This window comes from Ranitomeya variabilis, chromosome 4 (genome assembly GCF_051348905.1).
Source record: "Ranitomeya variabilis isolate aRanVar5 chromosome 4, aRanVar5.hap1, whole genome shotgun sequence".
Taxonomy (NCBI): Eukaryota; Metazoa; Chordata; class Amphibia; order Anura; family Dendrobatidae; genus Ranitomeya; species Ranitomeya variabilis.
The window spans coordinates 699,546,277-699,556,379 of NC_135235.1; positions in this window are offsets into that span (position 1 = coordinate 699,546,277).

A 10,103-nucleotide genomic window follows, 5' to 3' on the forward strand; every position below is an offset into this window, starting at 1 on the left:
TTTACAATGGTAGAATCAAATGTGTTCCACAGATATGACCGGGGAACAGCCCCAATTCCTTTAGAAACACTCCCATTTTATCCCAGAGTTGCTCTCATTGCCTTGATTAATGCAGGACCTTGGTTTGTTGGAAACCCATATCAATACTCCTTTGGAAACACATCCATTCCCTCTCTGAGGTAGCTGACGTGGCGAAACGTGCGTGAGAGGGAGTTATGTTAAATATTTCATCTTTATCTGTATACTACATAGGATCTATAGGATCTATAGGATTTGTAATCTCCATCTCTTGTTAGGATGTTTTCAACTTTATACTATATGGGCTGTAATATATTCATGGAATATTCCATAGAGCACTTGCTGCACTTAATATCTCCTATTTTTATTCCAGGAATGTAATGCACTGATAGCGTTTTATTTTCTTACTATTTATACGCTTTGCTCTGTGTCCTCTTATTATACAGTATAAGCTATTCATTTATAAGTGCACAGTAACTATAGACCTTATAAACTGATGTCAAGTGATATATCTACTATTCATTTGTATATACACTACAGTTCCAAAGTTTAGGGTCACCCAGACAATTTTGTGTTTTCCATGAAAACTCCTTTTATTAATCAAATAAGTTGCCAAATGAGTTGAAAATCTAGTCCAGACATTGACAAGGTTCGAAAAAGAGATTTTTATTTGAAATAATAATTTTCTCCTTCAAACTGTGTTTTTGTTAAAGAATGCTCCCTTTGCAGCAATTCCAGCATTGCAGACCTTTGGAATTCTAACAGTTAATTTGCTGAGGTAATCTGGAGAAATTTCACTCCATGCTTCCAGAAGCCCCTCCCACAAGTTGGTTTGGCTTGATGAGCACTTTTTGTGTACGATACAGTCAAGCTGCTCCTACAACAGCTCAATGGGGTGGAGATCTGGTGACTACGCAGGTCACTCCATTACAGATAGAATACCAGCTACCTGCTTCTTCCCTAAATAGTTCTTGCATAATTTGGAGGTGAGCTTTGGCTCATTGTCCTGTTGTAGGATGAAAGTGGCTCCAATCAAGCGCTTTCCACAGGGTATGGCATGGCGTTGCAAAATGGGGTGATAGCCTTCCTTATTCAAAATCCCTTTTACCTTGTACAAATCTCTCTCTTTACCAGCACCAAAGCAACCCCAGACCATCACATTACCTCCACCATGCTGGACAGATGGCATAAGACACTCTTCCAGCATCTTTTCCGTTGTTCTACGTCTAACAACTGTTCTTCTGTGTGATCCAAACACCTCAACCTTGGATTCGTCTGTCCATAACACCTTTTTCCAATCTTCCTCTATCCAATGTCTGTGTCCTTTTGCCCATATTAATCTTTTCCTTTTATTAGCCAGTCTCAGATATGGCTTTTTCTTTGCCACTCTGCCCTGAAGGCCAGCATCCCGGAGTCGCCTCTTCACTGTAGACGTTGACACTGGCATTTTGCGTGTACTATTTAATGAAGCTTCCAGTGGAGGACTTATGAGGTGTCGATTTCTCAAACTATAGACTCTAACACGATACGATACGATGCGATACGATACACTATTAATCCCGAGGGAAATTTTGGTATTAAAGCAGCGTTACAAACAGCATTTCAAACATTACAAAAAGCATTACATAAAGTAATTACTAGACACAGATTTTGCACATGAATAACCACACTATGTAACAAACATATTTGGGTAAATGCTGGTACTTAAATCTCTGATCATTGCCATTAGTGCACCAGCCATAGGTCATTGTCATCTTTCACCCATAGGAAAATGTTATATATCCCCATAGAGGAAGGCACAAACGATTTCCTGAATTTCTCCTTCCTACACCTAAGTAGGATTAGACGACTGCTGAATGTGCTCTTTTGCTTCAAGATCAGCTCGTATAGTGGGTGTGTATTATTGTTCATTATAGCCCTACACTTCTTCTGAATCCTATCTTCCACTACCTCCTCAAAAGGGTCAAGATGGAGGCCAACAGCCGTGCTTGCCTTCTTGATAAGTTTGTTGAGCTTGTTAGCGTCAGCTACCTGCACACTACTGCCCCAGCAGATGATAGCAAAAAAGATGGCGCTTACCACAACAAACTAGTATAACATTTTGAGCATTTTACTGCACACATTGAATGACCTGAGCTTCTGTAGAAAGTACAGTCTGCTCATTCCCTTCTTGTAAACCTCCGTATGACACCTCCAATCTAGTTTGCTGTCAAGGTGAACCCCCAAATATTTGTAGCTCTCACCCATCTCAACCTTCTGGCCAGCAATAGTGATCGGTAAGGCTACGTTCACATTTGCGTTGCGTCGGGCGCAGTTGCGGCGACGCATGCGTCATGCGCCCCTATATTTAACATGGGGAGCACATGGACATGCGTTGCCTCGCGTTTTGTGATGCATGCGGCATTTTTGGGGGGCAGAGAACGCTGCCTGTAGCAAATTTTTTGCGTTAAAAAAATGTGCGTGCGTTGTGCGTTGCGTTGCCGACGCGGCACACAACAACGCAAATGTGAACGTAGCCTAAGTAATCCTCCTTTTTCCTTCTATAACTCACCACCATCTCCTTGGTTTTCTTCACATTTTGTTCTACAGTTAGTCTGGCACCAATCCACAAAGTCTGAAACCACCCTTCTATATTCTTCCTCCCCCCGATCCCCCACAATGCCCCCTACAATCACTGAGTCATCTGAGAATTTTTGGAGGTGACAGAGATCTGAGTTAGGCCGGAGTCACACTAGAGCATAACACAGACAGCTCGCATCAGGCATAATTTTCTCAGCCATATTATACATGCGTACAAAATTGCAGCATGCTGCAATTGTCACCGTATTATGCCCGAAATATGCCAATGCAAGTCTATGGGTGCGAGAAAAACTCGCACACCACACGGACCATCAGTGTGACTTGCGAGAAATACGCACCGGTGTCCTATAGAAAAGCCGGCAATTCAGTGCGGTGTACAGTAAAATCACACTGACAGGTTAGAATAGAATAGATCAAATAAATGTCAACACATAGTATAGATAGATATATACAGTATATACACTGCTCAAAAAAAAAAGGGAACACTAAAATACCACATCCTAGCTATTTCTGAATGAAATATTTCAGATGCAAATCTTTAAAGGGGGTGTCCACTACTTTCAATTAACCCCCCCAAAGTATCCCCACTGGGCGCCTGATGAATTGTGTAATTACCTTCCGTTGCCGTTTTCATCTGTGAAGCCTCTTCATCTGTGTGGGCCTCTTTTGCTGAATCTGATTTCATCCCTATGTATGTGCCTTCCTCTTACTTCACCGTTAATATTTGTTGGGGGCTTCTATATCTTTGGGGATTATTTCTCTGGAGGCAAGCGAGGTCTTTCTTTCTCTTTAGGGGTAGCTAGTTTCTCAGGCTGGCTCGAGACGTCTAGGAATTTTTTAGGCACGTTCACCGGCTACCTCTAGTTGTGTTGGATAGGTTCAGATTTGCGATCAGTCCAGTTACCATCTCCCTAGAGCTTGTCCTAAGTTTTATCACTTGCTGGTCTATTTGTGATCCTCAGCCACTAAGGATCATAACAGTACAGCCGGCCAACAAAGTGTTAATTGCATGGCAGAAGCAGGAGAAAAGAAGCCTTGAGAATTTTTTTTTTTTTTGCTGCCGTGTGTCTAGCTGCAGTGTGGCTCGCTTCTCTCCTCCTCTTAATCTTGGTGTGGCTCTGAGTTCAGCTGCTGACATGGATGTCCAGAGTTTGGCTTCCAGTCTGGATCATCTTGCTGCTAGGGTTCAAAGTATTCAGGATTTTGTTGTTCGCAGTCCTATGTCAGAGCCTAGAATACCTATTCCGGAGTTGTTTTCTGGAGATAGATCTAGGTTCCTGAATTTTAAGAACAATTGCAAGTTGTTTCTTTCTTTGAAATCTCGTTCCTCAGGTGATTCCGTTCAGCAAGTTAAAATTATCATTTCTTTTTTGCGTGGTGACCCTCAAGATTGGGCCTTCGCATTGGCGCCAGGGGATCCTACATTGCTCAGTGTGGATGCGTTTTTTCTGGCCCTTGGATTGCTCTATGAGGAACCTAATCTTGAGAACCAGGCTGAAAACCTTGGCCCTCTCGCAGGGGCAAGATGAAGCAGAGGTGTACTGCCAGAAATTTCGGAAATGGTCGGTGCTTACTCAGTGGAATGAGTGTGCCCTGGCTGCAAATTTCAGAGAAGGTCTTTCTGAAGCCATTAAGAATGTCATGGTGGGGTTCCCTACGCCTGCAGGTCTGAATGAGTCAATGACTCTGGCCATTCAGATTGATCGGCGTTTGCGGGAGCGCAAACCTGTGCACCATTTGGCGGTGTCTTCTGAACAGACACCTGAGTCTATGCAATGTGATAGAATTCTGACCAGAAGTGAACGGCAAAATTAAAGACGGCAAAATGGTTTGTGCTTTTACTGTGGTGACTCAGCTCATGTTATCTCAGCATGCTCTAAGCACAAAAAAAAGTTGATAAATCTGTCCCCATTGGTACTTTACAGCCTAAGTTCATTTTGTCTGTTACCCTGATTTGTTCCCTGTCATCTTACCCGGTTAATGCTTTTGTAGATTCAGGTGCTGCCCTGAGTCTGATGGATTTGTCATTTGCCAGGCACTGTGGTTTTGATTTGGAGCCTTTGGAATTCCCTATTCCACTGAGGGGAATTGATTCTACACCATTGGCTACGAATAAACCTCAGTACTGGACACAGGTGACCATGTGCATGACTCCTGTTCATCAGGAGGTGATTCGCTTTCTAGTACAGCATAATTTGCATGATGTTGTCGTGTTGGGTCTACCATGGTTGCAGACTCATAATCCAGTCCTGGATTGGAAAACAATGTCTGTGTCAAGTTGGGGTTGTCAGGGAATTCATGGTGACGCTCCTGTGGTGTCAATTGCTTCATCCACTCCTTCTGAAGTCCCTGCGTTTTTGTCAGACTACCAGGATGTATTTGAGGAGCCCAAACTCAATTCTCTACCTCCTCATAGGGATTGTGATTGTGCTATAAATTTGATTCCTGGTAGTAAGTTTCCTAAGGGACGACTTTTCAATTTATCAGTGCCAGAGCATGCTGCCATGCGGAGTTATATAAAGGAGTCTTTGGAGAAGGGACATATTCGCCCGTCCTCATCCCCTCTTGGTGCAGGATTCTTTTTTGTGGCTAAGAAGGATGGTTCCCTGAGACCTTGTATTGATTATCGCCTTCTGAATAAAATCACGGTCAAATTTCAGTATCCTTTACCATTGTTAACTGATTTGTTTGCTCGCATTAGGGGGTCTAGTTGGTTCACCTTCCTCTTACTTCACCGTTAATATTTGTTGGGGGCTTCTATATCTTTGGGAATTATTTCTCTGGAGGCAAGCGAGGTCTTTCTTTCTCTTTAGGGGTAGCTAGTTTCTCAGGCTGGCTCGAGACGTCTAGGAATTTTTTAGGCACGTTCACCGGCTACCTCTAGTTGTGTTGGATAGGTTCAGATTTGCGATCAGTCCAGTTACCATCTCCCAAGAGCTTGTCCTAAGTTTTATCACTTGCTGGTCTATTTGTGATCCTCAGCCACTAAGGATCATAACAGACGACATGCACCATGCGACGACATGCACCATGCGGCAACATGCGACGACATGCAACATGTGACATGCAACATGCCACATATAGTACATACATACAACATACATGCAGTACATATAACATAGAGTACATACTCACCATCACCATCACTTGTCACCTTGATCCCCGAAGCCAGTGTCATCTGTAAAAAATATTAAAATAATAAACAACCAATATACTCCCTGATCCACAGAAATCCAATTAAAACGAGTGTCCCTCGACGATCTCCTGTGGGGAGCAGGAGCATCTGCTGATGCGACTGCTCTCCAGGGGCTCCAGGAATACAATGATGGGAGGTATCCTTCCACAATGTATTCCTCACAATGTATTCCTACGCCCTGTGAGTAAATAGTCCCTAGTCTCACTTTATGGCATTGCTGTATGAGAAATTTTCCTACGCAGCTTTTTGCCATAAAGTAAGACTTTGAACTTTAGTAACCTCAGTGATGCACTGCAGGAGCCATTGTCTCCTGTCAGTGTGTCACTGAGGGTCCTATAGAGCAGTGACATCACCCGATGTCACTGTTCTATAAGGGAGATCGTCGTTGGACACTCGTTATTAATTGGACTACGGCGGACAGGTAGTATACGGTTTATTATTTTACATTTTTTGCAGGCGCTGAAGTATGGTAAGTATGGTGAAATGAAGAATATTAACCCCTTCATGACCGTGGGATTTTTCGTTTTTCACTCTCCTCCTTCCCAGAGCCATAACTTTTTTATTTTTCCATCAATTTGGCCATGTGAGGGCTTATTTTTTGCGGGACGAGTTGTACTTTTGAACGACATCATTGGTTTTACCATGTCATGTACTAGAAAATGGGAAAAAATTCCAAATGCGGTGAAATTTCAAAAAAAGTGCAATCATACACTTGTTTTTTGCTTGGCTTTTTCTGCTAGGTTCACTAAATGCTAAAACTGACCTGCCAATTATGATTCTCCAGGTCAGTACGAGTTCATAGACATCTAACATGACTAGGTTATTTTTTACCTAAGTGGTGAAAAAAAATTCCAAACTTTGCTAAAAAAAAAAAAAAAAATTGCGCCATTTTCCGATACTCGTAGCGTCTCCATTTTTCATGATCTGGGGTTGGTTGAGGGCTAATTTTTTGCATGCCGAGCTGGCGTTTTTAATGATTCCAATTCGGTTCAGATACGTTATTTTGATCGCCCGTTATTGCATTTTAATGCAATGTCGCGGCGACCAAAAAAAGTAATTCTGGCGTTTCAATTTTTTTCTCGTTACGCCGTTTAGCGATCAGGTTAATGCTTTTTTTATTTATAGATCGAGCGATTCTGAACGCGGCGATACCAAAAATGTGTAGATTTGATTTTTTTTTATTGATTTATTTTGATTGGGGCGAAAGGGGGGTGATTTAAACTTTTATATTTTTTTATTTTTTTCACTTTTTTTAAACTTTTTTTTTAACTTTTGCCATGCTTCAATAGCCTCCATGGGAGGCTAGAAGCAGGCACAGCACGATCGCCTTTGCTACATAGCAGCGATCTGCTGTTCGCTGCTATGCAGCAGAAATGCAGGTGTGTTGTGAGCGCCGACCACAGGGTGGTGCTCACAGCTACCGGCGATAAGTAACCATAGAGGTCTCAAGGACCTCTATGGTTACTTTCCTGACACATCGCCGACCCCCGATTATGTGACGGGGGTCGGCGATGACGTCATTTCCGGCTGCCCGGCCGGATGCGGTAGATAAATGCCGCTGTCTGCGCTTGACAACGGCATTTAACTAGTTAATAGCAGCAGGTGAATCGCGATTTCACCCGCCGCTATTGCGGGCACATGTCAGCTGTTCAAAACAGTTGACATGTCCCGGCTTTGATGCGGGCTCACCGCGGAGCCCTGCATCAAAGCAGGGGAGCCGACATCGGACGTACTATACCGTAAGGGGTTAAAATACTTTTTCCTAATGTGTGTGTGTGTATTTTATTAACCCTTTATTACTATTGGATTAATAACGGATAGGCGTCTTATTGACGCCTCTCCGTTATTAACCCGGCTTAATGTCACCTTACAATAGCAAGGTGACATTAACCCATTATTACCCCATATCCCACCGCTACACGGGAGTGGGAAGAGAGGGGCTAAATGCCGGAATTGGCGCACCTTACAGATGCGCCATTTATGGGGCGGCTGCGGACTGTATTGTAGCCAGGGGGGACCAATATCCATGGCCCCTCTCTAGGCTATGAATATCAGCCCGCAGCTGTCTGCATAGCCTTTCTGGCTATAAAATATAGGGGGACCCCACGTCATTTTTTTTGGGGGTACCCCTATTTTAATAGCCAGTAAAGGCTACGCAGACAGCTGCGGGCTGATATTCATAGCAGGCTACAAATATTGGCCCCCGGCTGTCGGCTTTCCCCCTCTGGCGCAGAAAATTGCACGGGAGCCCACGCCGTTTTTTTCATTAAATTAAACGCTAATTAAGGCCTCTTTCACACTTGCGTCGGTCAGGGGCCATTGCTATGCGTCGGGCCTACGTACTGACGCATGTTGTGAAATTTGTGCACGTCGTGGGCAGCGGATGCAGTTTTTCAAGCATCCACTGCCCATTCTGAAGTCCGGGGAGGAGGGGGCGGAGTTTTGGCCGCGCACGTGCGGTAGAAAATGGTGGACGCGTCGGACAAAAAAAGGTTCACTTGAACGTTTTTTCGTGTCAATGGTCCGCCAAAACACAATGCATCCGTTGCACGACGGACGCGACGTGTGGCCATCCGTCATGATCCGTCACTAATACAAGTCTATGGGTAAAAAACGCATCCTGCGAGCACATTTGCAGGATCCATTTTTTTCCCAAAAAGACGGATTGCTAAAAACGCAAGTGTGAAAGTAGCCTTAGGCTGCTTTCACACTAGCATCGGTAAGGGGCCGTCGCGCTGCTTCACTCATAAAAGTCTATGGAGAAAAAAACGCATCCTGCAGACAACTTTGCAGGACGAGTTTTTTCTCCACAACGACGCATTGCGATGTGCAGTGCACGGCGCTAGTGTGAAAGAGGCCTTAGAAACATTGGCCTTTCTATTATATATCTATGGATATATCTATCCATAGATATATTTATAGATAGATATATCTATAGATACATAGATGTATCTATCCATATATTTGACTGCTTTCACACATCAGGTTTTTGCCGTGAGGCACAATCCGGCGAGTTTTGAAAAAAACTGATCCATTTTTTTCCGCCGGATCCGTTTTTTCTCATAGAGTTGTATTAGCGCCGGATTGCGCCTGATGGCCACACGTTTCATCCGTTTTTTGCCGGATCTGTCAAAAAAGCTGTTTCCGCCAGATGGAAAACACAGACAGAGGAACGTTTTTTCTGTCCGGTGAAAAAACGCACAGCGACGGATCCGGCAAAAAAACTTATGAAACTGAGCTGTGAAATGATGAATCCGGCCTTGGAATCCGTTTTTTATGCATGTTTCCATTCAAATCATGCACATTTTCCATTTATTTACTTATTTCCAAAAACGGCATTAAAACCGCGCATAAACCGCACCAAAAAAAGCATCAAAACTGCACCAAAAACTGCATCAAAACTGCACCAAAAAATGCATCAAAACCTGGTGCAGTTTTGCAGTTATCCATTCATATATCTATCTGTAGATGTGTCTGGATAGATATATCTATTGATAGATGTATGGATAGCGTAGGGTGTGTGTCCACTGTCCGGATTACATCCGAATGAGCTGCAGATTGGATGCTGTGTACTTGTAGTCCCATCGGATGATGCATGCACACACATCCCAAAAGACCCCCTGCACAGCCCCGCACACACACGAACAGTCCCACACAGGGCTGTACAAACCTGAACAGACCCAAACACATCCGAACAGCCCGCAAACCCCGCACACACCTGAACAGTCCCGCACAGCGCCGCACACATCCGAACAGCTCGCAGACCCGGCCCGCGCACACATACACACACACCGTCACCGCCCACACACTTCCATCCTCCCGAGCTGCAGCGTTTCTCGGACCCACATCCGCATCTAAACTGCAGATCTTTTTTACATCTGCGGTTTTGCTGCGGATGTGCCCAACTCAATTAAAGTCTAAAGGTGCAGAAACGCTGCAGTTCCGCACAAAAGAAGTGACATGCTGCGAGAAAAAAAAGCTGCGTTTTGGTGTGGCTTTTTCCGCAGCATGTGCACAAGTCTGCGACTCCCATAGACTTACATTGGTTGTGCACCACACTGCGGATTTGATGCAATTCAGGGCGGCAAAAAACGCTGCGGATCTGCAATCAGATCTGCAACGTTTGCACACAGCCTTAGCATTTAGTGAACCTAGCAAAATAGCCAAGCAAAAAACAAGTGTGAGATTGCACTTTTTTTGCCATTTCATTGCACTTTGAATTTTTTTCACATTTTCTGCTACACGACATGGAAAAACCAATGGTGTCGTTCAAAAGTAAAACTTGTCCCGCAAAAGATAAGCCCCCACA